The following is a 23,481-nucleotide window of genomic DNA, read 5'->3' as shown; positions in this document are numbered from 1 at the left end:
CTCGAATGTTATGGGTAGCTTCTTCAACGATCGATGAGTTGAGTTGGTATGACTTGGTACGACGTATGCTCACTCAGTTGCTAGTGTGCTTTCCTAAAGATGAATCAATATGCACATGATTAAAAGATGCATACACAACAAAAGGCTCATTATATTAACAATAGAAAAGCGATAATTTTGTAAATAACATGGGGCTGGGACGGAAGCGACCTTTGTATTTTTATAGTAACACGAGACTTCGTCAAATACATATTTTGGTAAGCGCGCACTAGGCCACATAAAACGCCTCACGGGATCTAGTCATGTTTCAATTTTCTTTGAGAACCCATTTGTCAAAAAGAGTTTGTTGCTTGTTGGGGTTGTGCGAGAGTCCCCCAGTTTGAGTATGGTCATATATACTCGAGGTTAGGTGTGATCAAACTATTGATCCTAGTATCCCAGATTCTGTTGCCGGGACCATCTGCAACTCCTTGGCACATCGTTCGTTAGCCTAGACCATCCTGATGTTATGTCTGGGCCTGCTTAGGCGTTGTGGGATTTCTTTCCTGCAATGACATATTATGAAGTAAAAATTAAAGAACTACTAGAATGCACATGTTACCTCAAAGGTAACACGTCTTCGAGTAACGGGCCTTCTGGATTTTCTAATGTTCTGATTGCTTGCGTTGTAGGTTTGTATATTACCTATTTAATTGCATTAATGGCTTGGTACAAGCTTTCCTACTCGGATGCCATTTTCTTGGTCGTTGAGTCTTGTGTGCGTGGGAGCACATGAGAAGTTTGATCTAAAGATGCGGGATTCACTCGATCATGCCAACGATCTGTTGTCCCTCTACTTGCATAGGGGAGCATGGCCCCATTTTACCTCAGAGTGATGAGGACCTTATAGCCTGCATTGATTGTTAGCAGCATTGGGTTTGTGACGTATAAATTAAGTAGTCCGCGTCATTGGTGTATAATTGTTAAAATCGAGACAAGGACGAGAACTTTAAGAGACAAGAATAATGGGCGAATTTTTTCTGTTTTTCATTCATCATAATGATCTCCTCCTTGCCTAGTCTAATAAGGTAACCCTATTCCAATAGAACTACAAAACCTATATTACCATAATTACAAATTACCATATATGGGAGCAAACCTATTACAATTACCTAGAATAGATTCACTGCATAATTCACCGACATAACCGATGTGACCGGACAAACTGGTCCGGTCACACCCGGTCTCAATAGTAACCATAAGATTATCTCTACATTAGGTAATCAGTAGATGGTCTTGGTGTAGCACTGTGCTAATTGTTGTTTTAAGGGGTTCTTTCCAACTACAAGCTACGTGTAGGTCGGAACGTGTTTTGATTGTAGTTTCGCTTACTAAATGTTTTATGGTTCACCTGGCCCGATTGCCTAGGTTTGGGGCTTCGTGGTTTTCTCCTAGAATGGGGCAATTCGCGGAAATTTTGCCCTCGTATATTAAATTTTTAACGGTCCCATAGGTTCCGGAGGTTCGAACCCACGTATGCCAAAATTTTAAAAAAAAATTAGGTGGCAAGTTTAAATTTAGCTAACCATAAGAAGAAATTATCTCTACATTAGGTAATCAGTAGATGGTCTTGGTGTAGCACTGTGCTAATTGTTGTTTTAAGGGGTTCTTTCCAACTACAAGCTACGTGTAGGTCGGAACGTGTTTTGATTGTAGTTTCGCTTACTAAATGTTTTATGGTTCACCTGGCCCGATTGCCTAGGTTTGGGGCTAATTTAAAGACCACAAATATGTTTAAAGGTTTTCCGTGCAAAAAAATGCCTAGAATGTCACAGTATGTTGGCCTAGATATCATTGTTTAGTTTTCGTATATATTAACCTATCAATATAAGCAATATAGTGGTTTACTCGACCAATTGGTCTCTGACCTGGTCGCAACTGCCAAATTTCAGATTGAAACTCCAAGTTGAAGATGACTTCGTCCATGTATCCTCCACCGTATACAACAACACATCTAGTAAAAATTCATATTGATATATACTCCATCCATTCCATATTAGTTGTCCACATTACTAAAAATACTCGTTCCAAAATATTTGTCAATTTACAAAACGAAGATAGAATTAATTAAATTTTTCTCATTTTATCCTTAAACATTAATTGTTTTTTTTAAGTAACCGATATTGGTTAGAGTGCATTTTATTGGAGAGATCTAAGGGTAATATAGTAAATATACACTTTTATTTATGATTTCTTAAGAGGCGTGTAAAGGGAAAAGTGGACAAGTATTATGGAACGGACCAAGAGAGAGAGTGTGTGTGTGTATATATATTATTGTTTAACTTTACAGTCATTTATATCATGTGTATGTATCATGTATATCTATGTAAATCCATGAAACATTGTGTGTGATATACCGATATACACTATATACCACATGATATACACTGTCACATTGAAGTCCATGGAAATTTGTAATATACAGTAATATACACGTTACACAATGTGATTTACACATGTTGCAAAGCCATTTTCTAGGTCTGATTTTTACTTGAAACAGTTCAGATCACTTCTAATATTTCTCAAATTTTGTACTTAGCCACGTTTAGGTGTTCTCAACCAATTTCAACAAAACTTACTCATACCTATTAATCAGACACTTAAAGTTGTATATAGACAATAGCCAAAGAAAATGTTAAGGGAATGATAATAGATTGGAAGAAGAATGAAGTGAGGACTAGCATCATCTTTACATCTAACGTTGATGTGGTTATTATTGACAAGTAAACCTACCTTGAAGTTGGAAAGATAAGAGCGTTTTTACCATTATACTCTCACTTGGTTGATAGTCACTTTTAAAAAGTGTCCAAAATCTGAAACAAAAATCGTACCCGAACAAAAATAGTTAAGGAAACAATGAAGATGTGGTTATTGCTGACATGTAACGTTGATGTGGTTGACATGTAACCCTAGTTTGAAAGTTGGAAAGATAAGAATATATTTTCCATTATACACACTTCGTTGGTACTCACTTTAAAAATGCCCAAAATTTAGAAAAAATTTGGCCTGCTGGCTATGGGGTTCGAACCCATGCGCACTTATGTGCAGAAGATCTTAAGTCTTCCCCCTTAACCTCTCGGGCAAACCAGCTTGACGGTTACAGCGAAGCTGCTTATATAATAGAATGTTTTTTAACATGATTTTGATCATATTCGGCTAGTAATCAATCAGCCGACAGAAAAACATTTGACGTTATTTCCTCGGAATTTATTAAAAAAAATTGTCCCAACTAGTCAAACTTTAATTTTTTATATTAATGATAAATAAGTTAAAAGAATTGTTACAAAAAAACTAAAATAAGGGAGGTAAACGTAATATCATAAAGGTGAGAGAAACGAAGCGAAACCTTGAGGGAGGTCTCTGAAATTATCCCCTAAATTAATCAATGAGTTAACTACATTAAACACCCTTGACTATGACTTAGTTACAGATAAACCCCCTGTATTTTAAAACCAAACACTTACATCCCCTATACCATGAAAATCCTACACTTACACCCCCTATGATGTATATAAGCAATGGCACTAAGCACCCGCTATGCGCGGGGTCCCGAGAAGGGCCGGACCACAAGGGTCTATTGTACGCAACCTTACCCTACATTTCCGCAAGAGGTTGTTACCACGGCTCGAACTCCTAACCTCTTGGTCACATGGCAAAGAACTTTACCAATTACACCAAGGCTCCTCCTATGATGTTTGTACGTAACTAAATTTATTAAAATATATTCATTTAAAGACAAACTAAATCTACAAATAAGACATTTTCCCGAAGTTACTTTTATGAAATTTTAGAACGAAGATAAAAAAAAAAAAATTACAAAAGTTTTTATTCATGCCTTTGATTAAAAAAATAATAAATATTTTTTGAAACATTTATCGTTGGAAACTCACATATAGGAAAATGAACACAAATTATTTAACAAGATATATCAACTATTAGTAATAACTTTCTTGCATTTTCAATATGTATGTTATTTGTATTTTCTTAAAACTATAATATTTATTATATAGGATTTCTCTTTTTTTTTGTTTTGTATTTATCCTTTCGCTTCAAAATTATATTAAATATGCTTAGTTAGATGAAGTTCCATTGTGTAGGATCTCCATTATGTACATGGTTTAAATAATTTGTTGAAAAGGAATAACTCATAGGGGGTGTAAGTGCATTATTTTCATAACATAGGGAGTGTGGGTGTTTAATTTTATATATATATATATATAATTGCGTTATAGCACATGAGTGTTTACTGCAGTTAACCCTTAATTAATTAGCTTCAACGTAATTAGGAAGTGTCAACTTTAAGTTTGATATACACTATAGTATACTAATGAAATTGCGCAAACCCCTCATACATACCTGATTAATTGAGAAGAAAAGGACCAAGCCTTCTTCCCCCCACCCAACATCACCCTTCTATTCACCAAATATTGTATGTCGCTTTGCCTGCCTGCATCGTAGTGTTCACAGACATATATACATTTAGTTATGGATTTCATGTGTTCACATACATATATACATTTAGTTATGGATTTCATAATGTTAGACGTAAATGACTTTGATATAATCGTATACTTTAACCTATAGTGGGCTTGTAAGTAGTAATCTGTTATATTTTCAAGTTACTAACCTTATTTTTTAATGGATCATTACTTGTAATTATCATTTAAATGATATTAAAGGGTAAAAATTCTTTTACAGTATTTCAACGTATGAAAGTTAATTAAACTTCAATTATTTCCTAAGTTACACTAAAATTCAAGAAAAATTATATGAAATGTATAAGATGCGATAAGTTTTTGTTTGGCAACTTTATGATCAAGTGATGCCATATGCAGTAATGCAGATAGTGACACCACTAAAGAAATTAAAGAGAGTATTGAGGTTGACTGGATAAAAGAAGCATGTGTAAGATGACTAATCAAGAAAATTGCAATTATACTAAAAACATTGACATTATGACACGAAAAAGTAGGTACTTTTTTCATCCTGAACTCCTATAAGAGGAGGTTGTTCCTAAGGAAATCCCATAACTCAATACAAGTCCAGTATTTCAACAACATTTTATAGTTCAGCTATTCAAAAGGAAAATGGCTCGATCATATGCCCACAATGTTGTGGGATTTGGGATTTTCTTGGTAATGCTTGTGGCAATAGTATAGGCCACTCCTCCTGGAATGCTAGTCTACCATCCAAGCCATTCTCATCGCTCTAATGATGAGATCAAGCAATGCAAAAATCTTCCACATGTTTGTCCCAAATTTTGTCCTAATGGCTGCATAACTGAGTGTCGTTCTTGTAAGCCTATTTGCATTGATGGCTCACCTCCACCTCCCTATTCCCTCTCCTCCATCAACATCTCCAAAGAAGTGTAAGTGCAATAACAAGAAATACCCGAGTTGTTATAATCAAGAACATACGTGTCCTTGTTCTTGCCCTACTACTTGTCAAGTTGATTGTGTCTCTTGAAAACCTGTTTGCAGTAAGTTTCTCTTCCACATTTACTTTTTGATAGATTTGACTTAAATCACTGAATGACATGTTGTTTTAGCATGTTGATTTGACTTATTTTCCAGGTTATCATTTATCTTATTATATATGAATGTATAGTTAAGTATAACTTGATAGTCTAAAAACTCTTTAGAATTCAAAAATCGATATTAAACATGACCAACAGAAATCGTTGTTATGTCCCAATGAATGTGTTGTATGGATCAAAAAATTGTAACTAAATATCACTATTATATATTCATCTTTAAGGGTTGGGTGGGGGGGGGGGTGGGGGGGGGGGTTTCTATAATGACAGGTGACAACCATGTCTTTCTTGTGGCAATATTTACTTTTTAAAGACCATATTTAACATTTAGATATTCTTTTGAGGAAATCAATAAAATGTTCGGTTGACAAAAAAAATATTGCTAAAAGTCATTTTTCTTATAGTATATCCAATTGCACAGCCTTTTAATTTATTTGAACACAAGTTGTGACAAGCAGGAGCAGTTTGCCAAGATCCACGTTTTATTGGTGTTAGCTTTAAGAATATTTATTCTATATGTTTTAATGATGATAATTTTACGTGTTATGTGTAGAAAATTCAAAAAGGAAGATGATGGAAGCAAATAGAGATCCTCGACATCAAAGGAGGCGAGCCAACTGTACAAGGAAACTATTTGACCGCTGGCCCTACATCTTAATAAAGGACAACCAAGATCTTCTCTACAAGGAAGGAAGACCAATCAAGCAATCTACAGAAGGAAAGCATACAAATCAATCTCAGTACCAGTACATGGCATCTCATCAGAGCCTTCACAAGGAAAGAAGACATAGCCCAGAAGATTCTTACACCTGCCTCCACAAAGGAAAGAAGACGTTGAATCATTCACGAGAAAGTAAGAATCAAGATCAAGATCAATCGTTGATACCTTCAAGATCCCCGATTGATACAAATTCCTCAATCACCTTAGAGCAAACAAATAATAATCAATCAAATGGAACGATTGGTTCTTCATCATCTCGCTAAAGATCACAAGACAAGACGACACACCAATATAAATACAAATTTCGAGAATCGAGAGACACTTTCAACTTCACTTGAGCAACATAGCTATTTACTCTTGATCTTGTAAAAAGCATTATAGTCTGTGAGAACTATAGTGTTAAGAAAAGAAAAGAGAAAATAGCTTGCTATACAGGTCGAGGCTGTCATTAGGAGAAAGATTGACAAGAGTCAAAATCAGAGTCACGGTTCACTCCGAACTAGATTTGTAATCAAGTTACTCGAAGAGCTCTAAGGAAACCCTTGTAACCCAAGGGGACCGGATTAGGCACCACACCGGTTATCCGAACCAGTATAAAACTCTTTGTGTTCATTTACTTTCTGCATTACATTTACTTAAGATTAATTATCTGCTAACTTGGCTTTTGAGAATTGCAGGGGAGTCGACTAAGTACACTAACAGCTGACTCATAAGTTTAAATTACAATTCACCCCCCCCCCCCCCCTTGTGTTTCAATTGGTATCAGAGCAGGTCTCACAGAAAGTCGCCTAACAAAGACGTGAGTAAAGATCAAAATATGCGGTTATCACATTCCCGGTGCAATTTTGCAAGACGGTCACTCTCCATTGAAACCCCCATACTTCAATGGACTGCATTACAACCACTGGAAGGAAAGGTTCAAAATCTTTATGCTCTCAATTGACTACCAAGCATGACTGGTAATAAAAAATGTAAGCCAGTACCGAATGTTGATCCAAAGACCAAAGTTGACACTGAATCATTCGAATGCTAAAAAAGAGCAGCAAGAGGTAATATCAACTAACGCTAGAGCTATTAGTTTGATTTATTATGCAGTTAGCGGTAAAGAATCTAGAAAGATGTCAAACTGCGAAACAACTAACAAATGTGGCGCAAACTGCAAGTCACTTATGAGGGCACATCAGAAGTCAGAAAATCCAGAGTTGATGCTCTCCAAAAGGAATACGAAATTTTCATGATGAAAGATGATGAAGACATCGAATCCATGTTTCTCGTTTCAATAAGATCTTAGGTGAACTGAAATCACTTGAATCTGTCTATACGAGTGGGCAACAAGTAAGGAAACTGGTAAGAAGTTTGCCTTGGCAGACAAAAGCTATTGTTCTTGAGAGTTCAAAACTGGATGATATGAAATACTATGAACTCAGAGGAAATCTTATGGCCTTTGAGACAAATCATATCAAAAGAAATGCTCGAGAAGAAAAAAAAAAGACTTCGCATTCAAAGCTACCACTGAAGAAAGTGAAGATGATGATAATAGCAATGAGGCCCTTGCTATGATCAACCGAGGAGTCAAAAGCATCCTGAGGAAAAGGAGACAAAAACCACGAAGTGGTTACAGAAACTTTTGACACCCAATTTTTTCCCGCTTTTCCTCCAATTAATTTCTTTGTGCTTCCTAGTCAATAAGAAACTATTTTGTCCTATTATTATAAATATTTTTATAGTACAATTATTATTACTATCGCTATTAATAGTAGCATTGTTATTGTAATTATATTACTCATCACTCGTACGTATTATTAGTGCTATAATAATGGTCACTATGTTAATTACTACCATTATAGTTCATAGTACCAGTATTATTTGTTTAGTATCTTTATATGTATGTTTTTAGTTATAATTTTTATATGTTGTTTTGGCTATACAATATAAATATATATAGTAGTAAATAGTAAGTGCTATAATTGTAAAGTGTTTAGGTTATTAAGATGAGGAAGCCCAAAAAAGAAATGTTTTGAGGTAGGAAAAGACCAGATTTCAGACAGCCCACCAATAAACCCCAAATTAGCCCAAATAACAACCCAGTCCGTCTAGCCCATACCAAATTCTAGAACCCTAATATTACGTCTCTTTATCTCTCTAGCATATTATTCCTTCCAGCAGCCTCCCCCTTCCCCTTTGAGAAAAAGATCCAACTTTTTTCTTTCATAGTACAGTAATTGCCGTCCCATTTTCATGAAGTTGTTGTGTTTTTCGTCTTCTAGCGTTTAAGGACACCCTTCTTTCTCATCGATGAAGTAAACAAAAAGGCTAAGTCATTGTTGATCTTTGATTCTCTAAGTTCGTAGAAAATTGACTTTTCGAGATTTGTCTCTATTTCCAAACGACTCTTTTGGAGCCAAAATACCAGCCCGTGACCTTTTTGTGTGTTCAAATTTCAAGCTTGAAAACCCTAATTTTGGCCTATAAATATATCTCAAATCCTTCAGCCGAAACCAAGCTGGAACCATAAAAATACTCTCTCATTTTAAGCTGTTGATATTTTTCTACTATCTCTCAAAGTAACTTTAGTAATTTTCCTCTCTCGATCTTTGTCCGTTTTGTTTTAATTCATTCGAAGGAAAGTAGATCTGAAACATCAAAGCCCCATTCACTGCTCCCGTGAAAGGTAAATTTCATCCTTTCCTCTTTATTCATTTTGAGATGTGAATATGCAATGGTTGTAGATAATATCATGTTAGGAATCCCTTTTGGGTTTTGTTGTTCTGTTTGACGTAAATAGAAAGTGTGAACATTGTAAAGTTATGTATTTTGCTTCTTTCAAATATTAAAAGATCCTTTACTTAACAGATGTTTACTAATTTGAGTATTGAAAGGATATATTAAAAGGGTCCCATCTCTCTCAGTCTCATGTTTTACTCGTGTCTTTTTCCTTTTCTTTTCTGGATGGCTTAAGAGGCATCATTAAAGTTTTTTTTCTCATTAATCATGTATAAAACTCTGTCTTGTGTTATTTATTAGAAAACTCCGACACTTGAGTTATTTTCATAACTTCAAGCAGTATGCTATGCTCCAATTATTAATAACCATCTTCCGGTTGTTTCTTTCGAAATGATAGGTAGATGTTACATTAGGAACCGTATTTGGTATATTTGCTAATCTGACTTGTGTTTGCTAATGTTTGAATGGTAGAGTTCTATTGGCATGAGTTAGTATTTTAGAAATAATGTGTAAAATCTATTCCGAGAAAGTTTCCTGCCTAGATTTGGTAAAGTGATTAATAGTATAGACTGTAATATTATTTTAGCATTGTTAATTTACAAAGTATTTTCTCCTCTGAATGTTGAGTTAAAAATGTCAAATGCATTCGTGACCAGGTTGTCCCTATTTATTTGTTATGGAGAATATATTGTCAACTTTAGTCATCCGATTATGAATTTTCTTTTAAAAAAAAAAAAAAAAAGTGGAATACTAATCTTAAAGTAGTATTTCATCATTTAGTTTAGAGTCACATAACTGTTAGTATGTTTGGTCCCGTACGTTGATCCGTAATACAATGTGTTTTGGTTTCATGGATGATTGTTGTATAAGTAAGAATGTGATTTCCCTTTAGTTATTTATCTTTTATGTATTACTAAGGAACCAGATTTTTCTTTCTAACCTCTCTTTTTCATCTTTTGTTTTACATGTGCACAAATGGGAGCATTATCCGAGTCTCAATGTGAGACTCTTTCCGAGCATGGACATGGAGTCACTCTTCGTGAACTGTTATTTCCTTTTTGTCCCGACTATGTATAAGATACCAAAATAGTGGAAATAACTCCCTCACCCCCTACTCTTTCGCGATGCTTGGGAAGAATTAGCATGAGTCATGTGCTTTAATATTATGTTACCCTTTTGCTACTTAACGTCTAGAATTCACATCTAATTAATGGAGTAGTTTAAATCGGTAATCAATCCTATAAACCTGCCTATTTGATAAGCTAACATTTTGATCCCCCAAAAATAAAAAAGTGATTTAATTCATGAGATATTTTAAGTCTAAATCAGATTCCTTAGAATAGAAATGAGTTTGTTGGCCCATTTAATTTTCCTTATCATTTCCATACGTCTTTTAACTCTGTCGTAAGTTAAGGATATTACTAACTTCTATTATCTCCAACTCACTTGTTAACCCTTATTTTAAAAGTTAACTTTACTCCTGAAACTTTGATTTTATAAGTAGCGAACCATTTAATTATTTACTATTTATATACTTTATTGGCTAAAAATATCTTTCTTTAATTAATTTAAGTCCGGCCGGTTAACCGTTTTAGTACGGATCTTAAAGGGTGCTTAACACCTTCCCTTTAGATTAGTTGAACCCTTACTTAGAATCTTAAGTTTAGTAGACTTTAAACGGAGTTAATATTAAGTAATCGATAGGTGTCCTAATTCACCTATAAATTAATTAGGTGGCGACTTCTTAAATTAGTTAATTAGTTTAGAAATCACCAATATGTTGTACTCTAATTTAATCCGGTTAAAATGGGGTGTAACATAAACAATGATAAACAAAAGAATGATGACAGATGCTATCAATGTGGAAAGCCAGGACACATTAAAGCTGAGTGTCCAGAACTGGAAAAAAAAACTACTGAAAATAACACACCTCCAGATCATATGGAGCCTGGAGTGATGAAGATGAATCAAAATCTGAAGATGTAGCAAACATATGCTTCATGGACAAATCAGACACTAGTGAGGTAAGAACTCCTAGTTGCTCTAAATGCGTTGGTCTTCAAGCATCTCTTGACTTGGACGCTGATGACCTTCAAAAGATGATTGATGAATACAATAAGTTGGCAAGCACTAGCAAATTATTCTAGAAGCAAGTCGAATTGAAGTAGACTTGCTCCAAGAAGAACTAGGTGAAATCAAAATTCAATTGCATAGCATTAAGAAGTCACCTAGCCACAGTTCTGTCGGATATAACAAGATCACCATTAATACAGATAGAAAGTTCAGTTTTAATAAAGGCCAGTCGACTAGTAACAAATCGTCTACTGAATTCTATTCCATATCAAATGATTTTTCTAAAAATTTCTCATGTTATTCTTGTGATAAAAGGGGTCATAAATCTTTCAACTGCAAATACAAGAATACAAATTCTGGACAATGTGTTTGGAGGCACAAAGTCACAAGTGTTGGGCAAGATACCACTAACCCTCCAGGACCCAAGACAACTTGGGTACCTAAAAGAAACTGATTTTTCTGTCTTATAGGAACAACCCAAGAAGAGCTTTAAAAAGAACATGCAGGTAAATGATAGTGGGTGTTACAGAGACACATGACCCGAAAAAGCAAAAAATTTAAATAAGTGAAAAAGATAGTTGGAGGACAAATCAGATTTGGAGATAATGCAAAAAGAGATGTTGTTGGAGTTGGACGCATCACTCTGAGTCCCTCCTTCGATTTAGTTGAAGTATACTTGGTAAATGGACTCAAGTATAACCTCCTAAGCATTAGTCAACTATGTGATGCAGGTCTCAGAGTACTGTTCGATGCCATCAAGTGCACTCTAAGTCATGCTGAGAAAAATCTCATCATCTTTGTTGAAAGAGTAGATAATATCTACGTGCTAAGTAATGTTGATCTCCCTATTATTACTTGTCTTGCATCAATAGCTAATGATCCTTGGCTTTGGCATAGAAAACTAGGTCATGCTAGCATGCACATTCTTGAAAAACTTTCCAAACTTGACTTAGTTCTTGGCCTTCCTAAACTGAATTTTTCAAAAAATCATATTTGTGATGCATGTCAATTAGGAAAACAAACTCGCACCTCTTTTAAACCCAAGGACATTGTTAGTACCATCAACCCTCTTCAACTTCTTCACATGGACTTATTTGGACCTACTAGAACTGCTAGCATAGGTGGTAAAAAATATGGATTTGTTGTTATAGATGATTTTTCCAGGTTTACATGGGTCATGTTCTTGACTCATAAAGATGAGGCTTTTGGACAATTCAATACATTCCGCAAAAGAGTTCAACGAGAAAAAGGATACTTCATATCTACTATTCACAATGATCATAGAAAGGAATTTGAAAACAAATCCTTTGAAGAATTCTGTGCAAAACAAGGATACACTCAGACATTCTCATCTCCAATGTCTCCCCAACAGAATGGAGTTGCAGAAAGGAAAAATCGATTTCTTCAAGATACTGCAAGAAGAATGCCTTTGGAACAAGGATTGCTAAATCATTTTTGGGCAGAAGCAATCAGCACTGCATGTCATATATTGAATAGATGCCTGATAAGACCTGTGTTAAAGAAGACACCATATGAGCTATGGAAAGGTAAACGTCCAAATATAAGCTACTTTCATCCATTTGGATGAAAGTGCTTTATTCACAATAATGGTAAGGACAATCTTGGGAAATTTGACCCACGCAGTGATGAAGGTATTTTCATGAGTTATGCACATATGAGCAAATCTTTTAGAGTTTACAATAAACGAACTCTTTCCGTTGAAGAATCTATTCATGTTGTTTTCACTGACACTAACCCTAGTGACCAACTAGTTCTACTAATGACAATGTAGGACAAGAACTTGTGTTGAGCCAGTCGACTACTGCTCTTGAAACAGAGTCCGCAGCAATAGAAAATGAATCAATAGATAAAACTGACATAAATCAGTCGACTCCAGAGGAGGTATAGGCTTCAGGACCTCAAGTTGTCGTCATTCCAAGAGAATGGCGAAGCGAAGCAAGCTTTCCAAATGATTTTGTCCTTGGAGACTGAAAGGCAAAAATGCAGACTAGATCATCTTTGAAATAAACATCAGCACTCGCACTTGTGTCAAAACTTGAACCTAAAAAGGTTGATGAAACTCTAAATAACGAATCTTGGACCCAGGCAATACAGGAAGAACTTGATCAATTCGAAAGAAATCAAGTATGGAAACTTATTCCTAGACCCAAAATGCTTCCGTGATCGGAACAAAATAGGTATTTCGGAACAAAATGAATAAATCAGGGCAAGTTATCAGAAACAAAGCAAGACTAGTAGCCCAAGGCTACTCCCAACAGGAAGGTATTGATTACGACGAGACATTCGCTCCTGTAGCAAGGTTAGAGTCCATTCGTATTTTACTAGCATATGCATCCTTCAAACGCTTTAAACTATTTCAAATGGATGTAAAAAGTGCTTTCCTGAACGAATTTATAAAAGAAGAAGTTTATGTAAAACAGCCCCTAGGTTTTGAAAATTCCTCGTGCCCAAATCATGTTTTAAAGTTGACTAAACCTCTATACGGTCTAAAACAGGCTTCTAAAGTCTGGTATGAACGTCTAAGCTCTTTTCTCCTTAAAAATAACTTTCTCAAAGGAAAAATCGACACAACTCTTTTCAATAAGAAATCCTCATAAAATATTTTAGTCGCTCAAATATATGTTGATGATATTATTTTTGGAAGTTCTGACCCTCTTCTTTGCGAGAATTTTGCTGATTTGATGAAAGGAGAATTCAAAATGAGAATGATGGGAGAGCTAACTTTTTTCCTAGGACTAGAAATAAAGCAGTCGACTAAGGGCACATTCATAAGTCAAACCAAATACACGAAGGAGCTTATCAAAAAATTTGGCTTGGAAAAGGCAAAGGCTTTTGGCACTTCGATGAGTCCATCCACATGCCTAGAAACAGATGTGCTAGGCAAAGATGTCGATGAAAAGATCTACAGAGGAATGATTGGATCACTACTGTATCTCACTACCAGTCGACCAGACATAATGTTCAGCGTGTATAAATGTGAACGATTCCAGTCGGCTCCCAAGGAATCTCACTTAACAATAGTCATGAAAAGATCTACATAGGAATGATTGGATCACTGCTGTATCTCACTGCCAGTCGACCAGACATAATGTTCAGCGTGTATAAATGTGAACGATTCCAGTCGGCTCCCAAGGAATCTCACTTAACGAATGACAGTCAAGAGGATCATCAGATATCTTATAGGAACTCAAGAAATCGGGTTATGGTATCCAAACTCTAATAATTTTGATCTAATTGGTTTTTCAGATGCAGATTTTGCAGATGATAAGACTGACAGAAAAAGCACCAGTGGTACCTGTCAAATATTGGGTGACTCGCTGATTTCATAGCATAGTAAAAAACAGACTTCAGTCGCCTTGTCTACAACTGAAGCTGAGTGTTAGGCTCTCGGCACTTGTGGAACTCAGTTGCTATGGATGATGCACCAGTTAATTGATTATGAACTTGTTTATGAATCTGTCCCTATTATGTGTGATAGTACTAGTGCCATTAGTTTGTCAAAATATACTGTGCATCACTCTAGGGCAAAGCATATAGACATTAAACATCATTTTATTCGTGATCATGTTGATAATGGTGATTTTGTCCTTGAATTTGTTGATTCTGAAAATCAGTTGGCTGACATTTTTACAAAACCTCTTCTAGAGGAATGTTTTTGTACACTTCGTAACAACCTTGGCATAATTGTCTGTCCTAAATTTTAGACTCACATAGTTTTTTAGGAAAACCTTATAAAATAAAATAAAAGATTTTTATTATTCTCTTTTCCTTAATTAGTTTTACACGTTTCTTTATTTACTTTTTTTTCCTCTGTTGTTCGCCTCTTCCCCATACATGATTTCCCTCACACCATCATTACCCCTAGTCCCTATGATTAAAGAGTCATAACTCTTCAAGGCACGCCTCTTCATCTCTTTTCAAAACCTTTCCTCTTCTCACCCTCTTTTATTTAACTTCTTCTCTATCTCTCTCTTCTCTTCAAACCAACTCAGAAACCCTTTTATCTTCTCCTTTTCTCCACCCCTCTCTAAAAAATGGTTAGAGTCAAAGGTGAAAGCTCAAACTGTCAAAGGTCAAGTCGGCTTCTGCAATCTATCTCGGAGGAACCCGTTGATCTCACTGAGTCCTCCGATGATGATCTTATCAGCCATTACTCTGACAAAAAAAGAAGCAACTCTGCAAGTTTAAAAAAAAACTACCTCTAAAAAGACCAAAACAAAGAACCTGTTAGGATGTTTTATGCGAATCTTCGTCTGTCCAAAGATAGTGGTGAACTGGAAACCCTTGTTATGGTACGCGGTTGGTGATAAATGAATTTCTTTTTGAAAAAGTGTTTGGTGTTAGGTTTTCTGGTAAGATTGAGTACATGAAAAATAGTTGGCCTGAGAATTTTGAAGTCTCCCTTGAAGAAGCCCGCGCCTTCATCTCTGGACTTGGGTCGGACCTATCAGATTTTGGTCCTTCCAACATATGCTTCATTAATCGCATTCTTGCTCATATCACTGCTACAACCCCTTTACCCCGAGTGGCTCCTTAAGCAACATTACAAATACGGATGTGTATGTGGTCTATTGTCTGCTCAAGAAATACAAAATTAATTAGGCTCTATGGTTCAAAGAATATATGTTTGAAAGTTCTGAGGATCCCTCTCCTTCTGCTAGCCTCCCATACGGTATGCTTATCTCTAACATTCTTAAGGATCAGTTTGTTGATCTCATTGACTATCTTGCGCAAAAGGTACACTCTACCTATGACAATCATACCTTCGCTAGTATGAAGTTTGTATTTTCTAACAATGAGTGGATAAAAAAGGATGTTGTTAAGGTCAAGGTCGAACCAGGCTATGCTCCACTTCCTCCTATTATGACACAGGACATTGCTGAGGTGAAGCAGCATTTGGGTGTTATAAAAGAGAGTATCTAGCAGGTTAAGGATTCTCTTGCGACAATTGTGAGCATCACAAAAGAAAAGGGTAGGGACGGCAGCAAACTGCGGCTTGAAATGGAAGGGTTGAAAAAGGAAGGCATCAGGACCGTGAAGAAGCTACTCGAGCGAGTCGACTCTCTTTCCAGAAATGCCACAACCTCCAACAATGATCTCGCTGTAGCTGTCCAAAACTCCTACTCCACTGTGTCCCAGAATGTTGAAACCTCCTACAACTCCTTTTCTGACCGCATCATCAACACCTTAAAATACGTTTGGAAACATTCCTCTTAAGACTGTTTATGTGTTTTGGCTGGATAACTTTTTTGTTTTGTCTTACTGAGGACTTGATTTGTCCTTATTGACTATGTTTGTTCTGGTTTCTAGGGGACTGTTTGTGTTCCTCATTAGTTAAGATAGACTAACAAGTTCTGATGCTACCTGCTATTTGCTATGTGTTACTTGCCCTTTTTTTTTTTTTTTTTGTGTGTGTGTGTGTGTTTTGTGATGATGTCAAGGGGGGAGAAGAACAACAAGGAATGTAGAATCTCCAGCACATGTTCAGGGGGAGCATATTTAACTCAACAGGACTTAGTTTAAGGACCTCCAAAGACATGCTCAGGGGGCGCTTCTCAAGTTCAACAGGGAAGTAAAATGTCACATTCCTTTTTGGTTGTCATCATTAAAAAGGGGGAGATTGTTGGCTTTAAGAATATTTATTCTATATGTTTTAATGATGACAAATTCACGTGTCATGTGTAGGAAATTCAAAAAGGAAGATGATGGAAGCAAATAGAGATCCTCGACATCAAAGGAGGCGAGCCAACTATACAAGGAAACTATTTGACCGCTGGCCCTACATCTTAATGAAGGACAGCCAGGATCTTCTCTACAAGGAAGGAAGACCAATCAAGAAATCTACACAAGAAAAACATACAAATCAATCTCAATACCAGTACATGGCATCTCATCAGAGCCTTCACAAGGAAAGAAGACATAGCCCGGAAGATTCTTACACCTGCCTCCACAAAGGAAAGAAGACGTTGAATCATTCACGAGAAAGCAAGAATCAAGATCAAGATCAATCAGTGGATACCTTCAAGATCCCTGATTGATACAAATTCCCTTGGGTTACCTTAGAGCAAACAAATAATAATCAATCAAATGGAACGATTGGTTCTTCATCATCTGCTGAAGATCACAGTACAAGACGGCACACCAATATAAATACAGCCCTCGAGAATCAGAGACACTTACAACTTCACTTGAGCAACATAGCTATTTACTCTTGATCTTGTAAAAAGCATTATAGTCTGTGAGAACTATAGTGTTAAGAAAAGAAAAGAGAAAATATCTTGCTATACAGGTCAAGGCTATCATTAGGAGAAAGATTGACAAAAGTCAAAATCAGAGTCACGGTTCACTCCGAACCAGATTTATAACCAAGTTACTCAAAGAGCTCTAAGGAAACCCTTGTAACCTAAGGGGACTGGATTAGGAACCACACCGGTGATCCGAACTAGTATAAAACTCTCTGTGTTCATTTACTTTCTGCATTAAATTTACTTAAGATTAATTATCTGCTAACTTGGCTTTTGAGAATTGTAGGGGAGTCGACTAGGTACACGAACAGTTAACTCATAAGTTTAAATTTACAATTCACCCCCCACCCCTCTCTTGTGTTTCAATTGGTGCAGATGGAATTACTTTCTACTCTCATGGCAAGAAAGACCAAAAATTTTGCTTGGTTTCAGATTCTGATCTCCACATCAATGCCCACTTTATAGGAAAACGAAACGAGAACATGAAAAGAGACTTCACTTGGGTTCAATCAATCGATATACTCTATGGTACTCATAAGATTTATGTCAGAGCATAAAAGCCAACAACATGGGATGATGCCACCGATCGCCTCTCCATCAACTTTGATGATGAAACAATTGCGCTCCCTAACAACGAAGGTGAAAGGTAATGTTTAATTATGTATTGTCTTAATACCTCTCATGTGTGCACGAGTCTATTTTTTGGTTTACAATGAACCGAACATTTTTAAAAAACTTTTTGACTGATTTGTACAAGTATTCACTTTGGTGGTATTAGAAGTTAGCCACTTGATATAAAGTTTAAAATTCAAAATTACATTTGTATCATGGGTTTAATTTTGAGAGGAAAAAAAAGTGACAAACTTCTAAATACAGGGCAACAAAAGGGGTCACCTATTATAATAAAAACTGCATTTTTCTTATTTTTCTTGCGTGATACAATGCGATATTTAATTGTGCGGTCACTTCATCAAAAGCTTAAGTTGTTAAGAAAAACACATTTTTTATTTAATTATATTATATCTCAACAAATGGATGTCTGAAACTGGACCAACAACCTCCATTACTCGAATCAGCAACACTAACGAAGTTGTAATTGAAGTTGAGAACAATTTCAAGATTACAGCCAAGGTGGTGCCTATTACTGAGAAAGAATCCAAAATTCATAATTATGGCATAACACAAGACGATTGTTTTGCTCATCTTGAACTTGGGTTCAAATGTTTCTCACTCAATGATGAAGTGAGTGGTGTTTTGGCCAGACTTATAGAAGGAATTATGTGAGCAGAGTGAAGATGGGTGTTTTGATACCTGTAATGGGAGGTGATAAAGAATTTTCAGCTTCAGGACTCTTTAATGTTGATTGTTCTATTGCTAAGTTTCAAGCAATAAATAAGACTGAGAGTTCGTTGAATAATTTGGAGCTGCCTAGCTTGAGATGTACCAGTGGAATTTATGGACGTGGAGTTGTCTGCAAGCGTTAGGATTTCTTGATTAAACATTAACTGTTATTCATGTGTAAGAAGTTCAATACCAAAAAAAGAAAAAAAAAGAAAAAAAAGAAGGTTGATTAGATACCAAGTGAATGTATTAAAAATAATGCTCAATGATGAAAAATTATTAAAGTTGGGCGAAAAGATTTACTTAGCTAAACCCATCGACGTACACCCGCCGTCCACTTCTTTCACTTCGAAGACCTAAACTTGTAGTTGTTCCAATTTGAATACTCAACCTTTTAAAAAACTGTCATATTAGACACAAAATGCTGACATGGCAAAAAAGGTGTTGCTCACTTTCCTCAGGCGCATTAGTGGATCTCAATAATAATTTTCTTTTTTCTTTTTTGGCAAAAATTTCATCTTTTCTATTTCATTGAAATATAACTTAAATTAAATAAATAAAAAAGCAAAAAAAAAAAAAAAAAAGTTTAGAATACTGTAGCCGTCTTCTCCAACACTCTGGCTACTGCTTTTTTTTTTTTTTCGTTTTGTTCTTCCCAATTGTTCCTTGCACTTCCTCCCTATTGTGTTGTGAACTATTATCTGAGTTTGTGCTCTCATCTATGTCATGTCTCTCACTGTCATTGTGATTTTCTCCATCTACTGGTCTTAATTTGAAGTTTCATCTTCAACCCTATTCTACCAACCACCATTGAAGTTTCATCTTTAACGTTTAACATCCATCTTTTCAACCACCTTTTTCTTTATCTTTTTCGGATCTGGAGAACACTATCACCACCATGTTCGCCGGAGAAAAGAGACACCCACCACTGCCGCCACTCTCTTTCTCTCTCGCTACCTCTCTTCTACCAAAACACATCTTATTCAAAATTAAAATTTTCATATCTAAAAAAAGAAAAGAAAAAAAAGTTCATTTGAAAAAGGAATCAAATCTGGGTCTCACAACTTTTTCCGGTGAAACTCCATTTTTCTCGGTGGGGAGGGGTTCCGGTGGATGGGCATGGGTTTTCTAGAAAATGGTTTTTCTATTTTCTTTTATTATTAGTTAAATAGGTTTAAATAATTTTTTTTTCTTCTGATAATAATTTTTTAATGCTTTTGTGAGCCAAAATGCCACGTGTAATCAATTAATTGGCTGCTTTGCCATGTCATTGGCGAGTGTATTACACTCTCCTTAATTTTTTGCTGATTGTCAAAAAGGTGTCTAATATGACATTTTTGAATAGGTTGAGTGTTCAATTGGAACAACTCTAAGCTTAAAGGCTGTTAAAAAAGCTGATTTACACGGGTTCATTGACGTGCTTAATTTCATTTACTTATCATTAAATATCTTCTCAAATAAGATCATTATTTTTGTCTTTTATTTCGAAAATTTGTACTATTCTTCAATTAATGGAAAGAGCAAGTAGCATCTGATTTAAAATAAAAGGAATGAATTATAGTGGGGAATTGAGTAACCGTAAGTTTGGATCAAGTTGCGTTGGTGGTGGCATAGCGTTCCAGATGAGTTACTGGGATTAGATAATTGTGAAGTTTGGAAACTTTTATGTATCTTCAACATGTATATATATATATGATATACGCACATGATATACATTAAAACTGTTGTTGAAAATGTGTTGAAAATGGAGCTCTTTAACAGTTTAACTTGACATATCTGTGTATATCTTTCATGTATATCAATGTATATCTTGTTATCCCCAAAAAAGTGTGTGATATACAGGAAAATACATTATATACACATATAATATATTGTAATATTGACGAAAAATATGCCAAAAATGGAGCCGTCCAGCGACCTACAACTATCCTTGACTACGGAGGATCACTTGGTAATTTTTATGTGTTATTGAGTGGTTGTTGGAGAAGAAATCTGAGGTGGGGGTTAAGAAAATGTGAAGAAAGCGAGATAAAGTCACAAGGAACATAATATTGACTTTCCAATTAAATCGCATGCTATAGTCATTTTTTTGCGCGGATTGCCCTTCTTCTATGGTGGTCTTTAATTTTTACCCGTCAAATTGGTGCTGTTTTTAATTTTTTTTTCCCTTCATTTGCGGATTCAATCCTAACTCAGTAAAAAAAGAAGGAATTTCGCAAGGCAGAGGTTTGAATTTGTAAGCAGAATTTTGCCTAGAGGTAAAATTCTACCTTGCCTTAAGATAAAATTCTGCCATAGGCGGCAGAATTTTGCCTTCAAAATTCTACCTTAAGTTAAAGTTGAAACTCTGCCTGAATCATGCAAAACTTTGTCTTGCGATTTTTTTTTAAATTTTTGACTGAGCGGGGGTTGGAACCCAAAACCAAGGAGTTCTAATGAACACCAATTTAATGGCCAAAAATTAAAGACCACCCCAAAATAAAGACATTCCTGCGAATTGCCCCGCTATAGTTGGAGCTGGATATACAATGTCAATTATTTTGAGCTTAAATTTCCACACGTGATAATTGACCAAAGAATATGCCAATAAATATTTAGGGTTATATTCCCTTGTATATAGGTGTCAATATCCCTATTTTTTCGAATGATATCAATCGATGTGTGGCATAATTGGCTATGTTTTGACAATAATATCACCCCATTTTGGATTGTTCTCGAGTAGTTTAACTGCAAAAACTCATATCAAATGTTCCTAATTGAGGAAAGTTGGTTGATTGGAAGTGGAAAAGGGAAATTGAAGCAAGAATGCACGTTTTATGATGTGGGAGTGGCAAACCAGAAACAAGGTGAAGGCGAGTTTGGTCGTTTGAACAATTTTTGCACCATATAAAAGCTTCTTTTATTCTTCCCATTCACCACCTCGACTTGGGTAGCAAAAGTCTTGAATTCAATATAATCAAAGATTTGAAGAGTTTTCTTTTTAACTTTTCCTATTTTCTATTTTTATGGATGTTCCTTTGACTTCTATTATTGTACTTTTGAGTATAAATATGAGTAATTTAAATATTTTATTTTGGGTTTTGATGAAATCAATTGTTGGATGATTTATTTGATTAGTTTTTGATTAATTAAGCTTGCAGTTATTTCTATTTATGTAACTACGTATTTATTTTGTTCGATTGAAAAACTCTAATTGAATGTGTCCTAGTTTCTTGTTAAAAACTTGAAAAATATATTTCAAGATTTGGATAGTTGAATAACAACATTTCAAGTTAATCAAGAAATTCATTAGCTTGATTAATTAGGGATAATCTATATATATATAATATAAAGCTAGGCATAGACAAGGTGATGTGACACCTCTCTATGGCCAAGAACCACAATTATCTTTTTTCTCCTTTTTTTTGACAATTTCCCTTATTTTCTTATTCCACAAAAATAAAAATGTCAATTACTACTCCTCTTCAATTCTATTCTTTAATGTAAAAACTTAAATGTCTCAAAATTTACTACTCCACCAATTCCTATTCTTTATTGAAAAGATAATCAAAAGACTCAATATTTACTACCTCAATTATTTACTACTCCACTAATTCATATTCTTTATTGTAAAGATAATTAAAAGCCACAATATTTACTACCTCAATTATTCACTACTCCTACCTTTCATTAACTTAGTATATTAAGATGGCATAATCCGATGGTATACTTTCAAGTAGAATTTGCAAGGGTTCAATTTCCTACAAAAGAAAAGTTAAGACTTTCTCCCTAAAAGTTTACACAGATCCTTCGGCTTTCCAGTCGTTGCAATTGCAACAATTTTATATGTGAGTCTGCCAGATCTTTAGATTATTTTATTTCAATGTTTGCATACATATACAAACAAACTTACTAATTCATTTAGCCTTGTATTCAATTTCACGAATATATTGTATATTGTTTAGCTAATTTTCATTGTCAAAATCTGAGATTATTTTATCTCTGTAAACGATGCAACTTTTGAGTTCTAACAGAAAAGTATGATTTGGAATTTTGTATTTGATTTCCGTTATGATTTTCTCTATTTGTATTTTGCTTTAAAAGGTAAACAATCTTTATAGCTAGAACATGAATTTAGGGGATTAAGAATAGTTGTAAGTTTTAACATTCAACCTTTAATGGTATATAATACATGTTACTATTTTTAGCATCTATATTTCAACTTCTACTGAAATTTCTATCTCAAATTAATAGATAGCACCTTTCTTGTATGTTACTTTGCATCTATCTGCTTAAAAGGGAAGCCTGGTATACAAGCATCCGCAGGTTAGCAGTATCTGATATGAGGTAAAAGACTCAAAAGGTGTGATCTACCTACTTGTGTCTCCTATATTTCATTACGAGTAGTTTAACTTCTTCTTTTTTTTATGATCGATAGGAATTACATCTTTTTGGGTATTAATAATCGTTTGCTTTTAACCTTTCATTTATATTCTAAACTATTTACTGTTTATGACACCTCCAAATTCAGTCAAAACTCATTTCGCTCATGATAGAAAATAGTTTTTCATTTTTGGAAAATTATAAAAGTTAGTTGTACTTCAAGGAGTGTTTTGGATAGCAGGTTGTGGCTGAAAAATAGGGACCAAGAAGAATAAGAAACAATTGATATTTTTTATTGTTTTATTTTGTGCCAGCAAATTCTCGACTAAATTAGTAAATCATTTCTGATTTCATGTTTGTTCTGCTGTTCTCTAATTCCTTTTTTTCTTTCTAATTTATCTTCTTTATTGTTGTTGAAGAGA

The 23,481-nt window shown here is 35.0% G+C and overlaps 1 non-coding gene and 1 pseudogene across 1 annotated transcript; one reads left to right on the top strand and one right to left on the bottom strand.

Annotated features, from left to right (window-relative positions):
* Positions 1-3,046: 3,046 nt before the first annotated feature.
* On the bottom strand, positions 3,047-3,129 carry TRNAL-UAA (transfer RNA leucine (anticodon UAA)). The gene has a single exon. It is a non-coding gene; the product is annotated as a tRNA-Leu (tRNA).
* A 2,181-nt stretch (positions 3,130-5,310) lies between these two features.
* On the top strand, positions 5,311-18,840 carry LOC132066624 (uncharacterized; annotated as a pseudogene).
* The last annotated feature ends 4,641 nt before the right edge of the window (positions 18,841-23,481 follow it).

This window comes from Lycium ferocissimum, chromosome 8 (assembly GCF_029784015.1).
Source record: "Lycium ferocissimum isolate CSIRO_LF1 chromosome 8, AGI_CSIRO_Lferr_CH_V1, whole genome shotgun sequence".
Lineage (NCBI taxonomy): Eukaryota > Viridiplantae > Streptophyta > Magnoliopsida > Solanales > Solanaceae > Lycium > Lycium ferocissimum.
The sequence above is the reverse complement of the archived record's forward strand: the minus strand, read 5'-3'. Positions and strand labels throughout refer to the sequence as shown.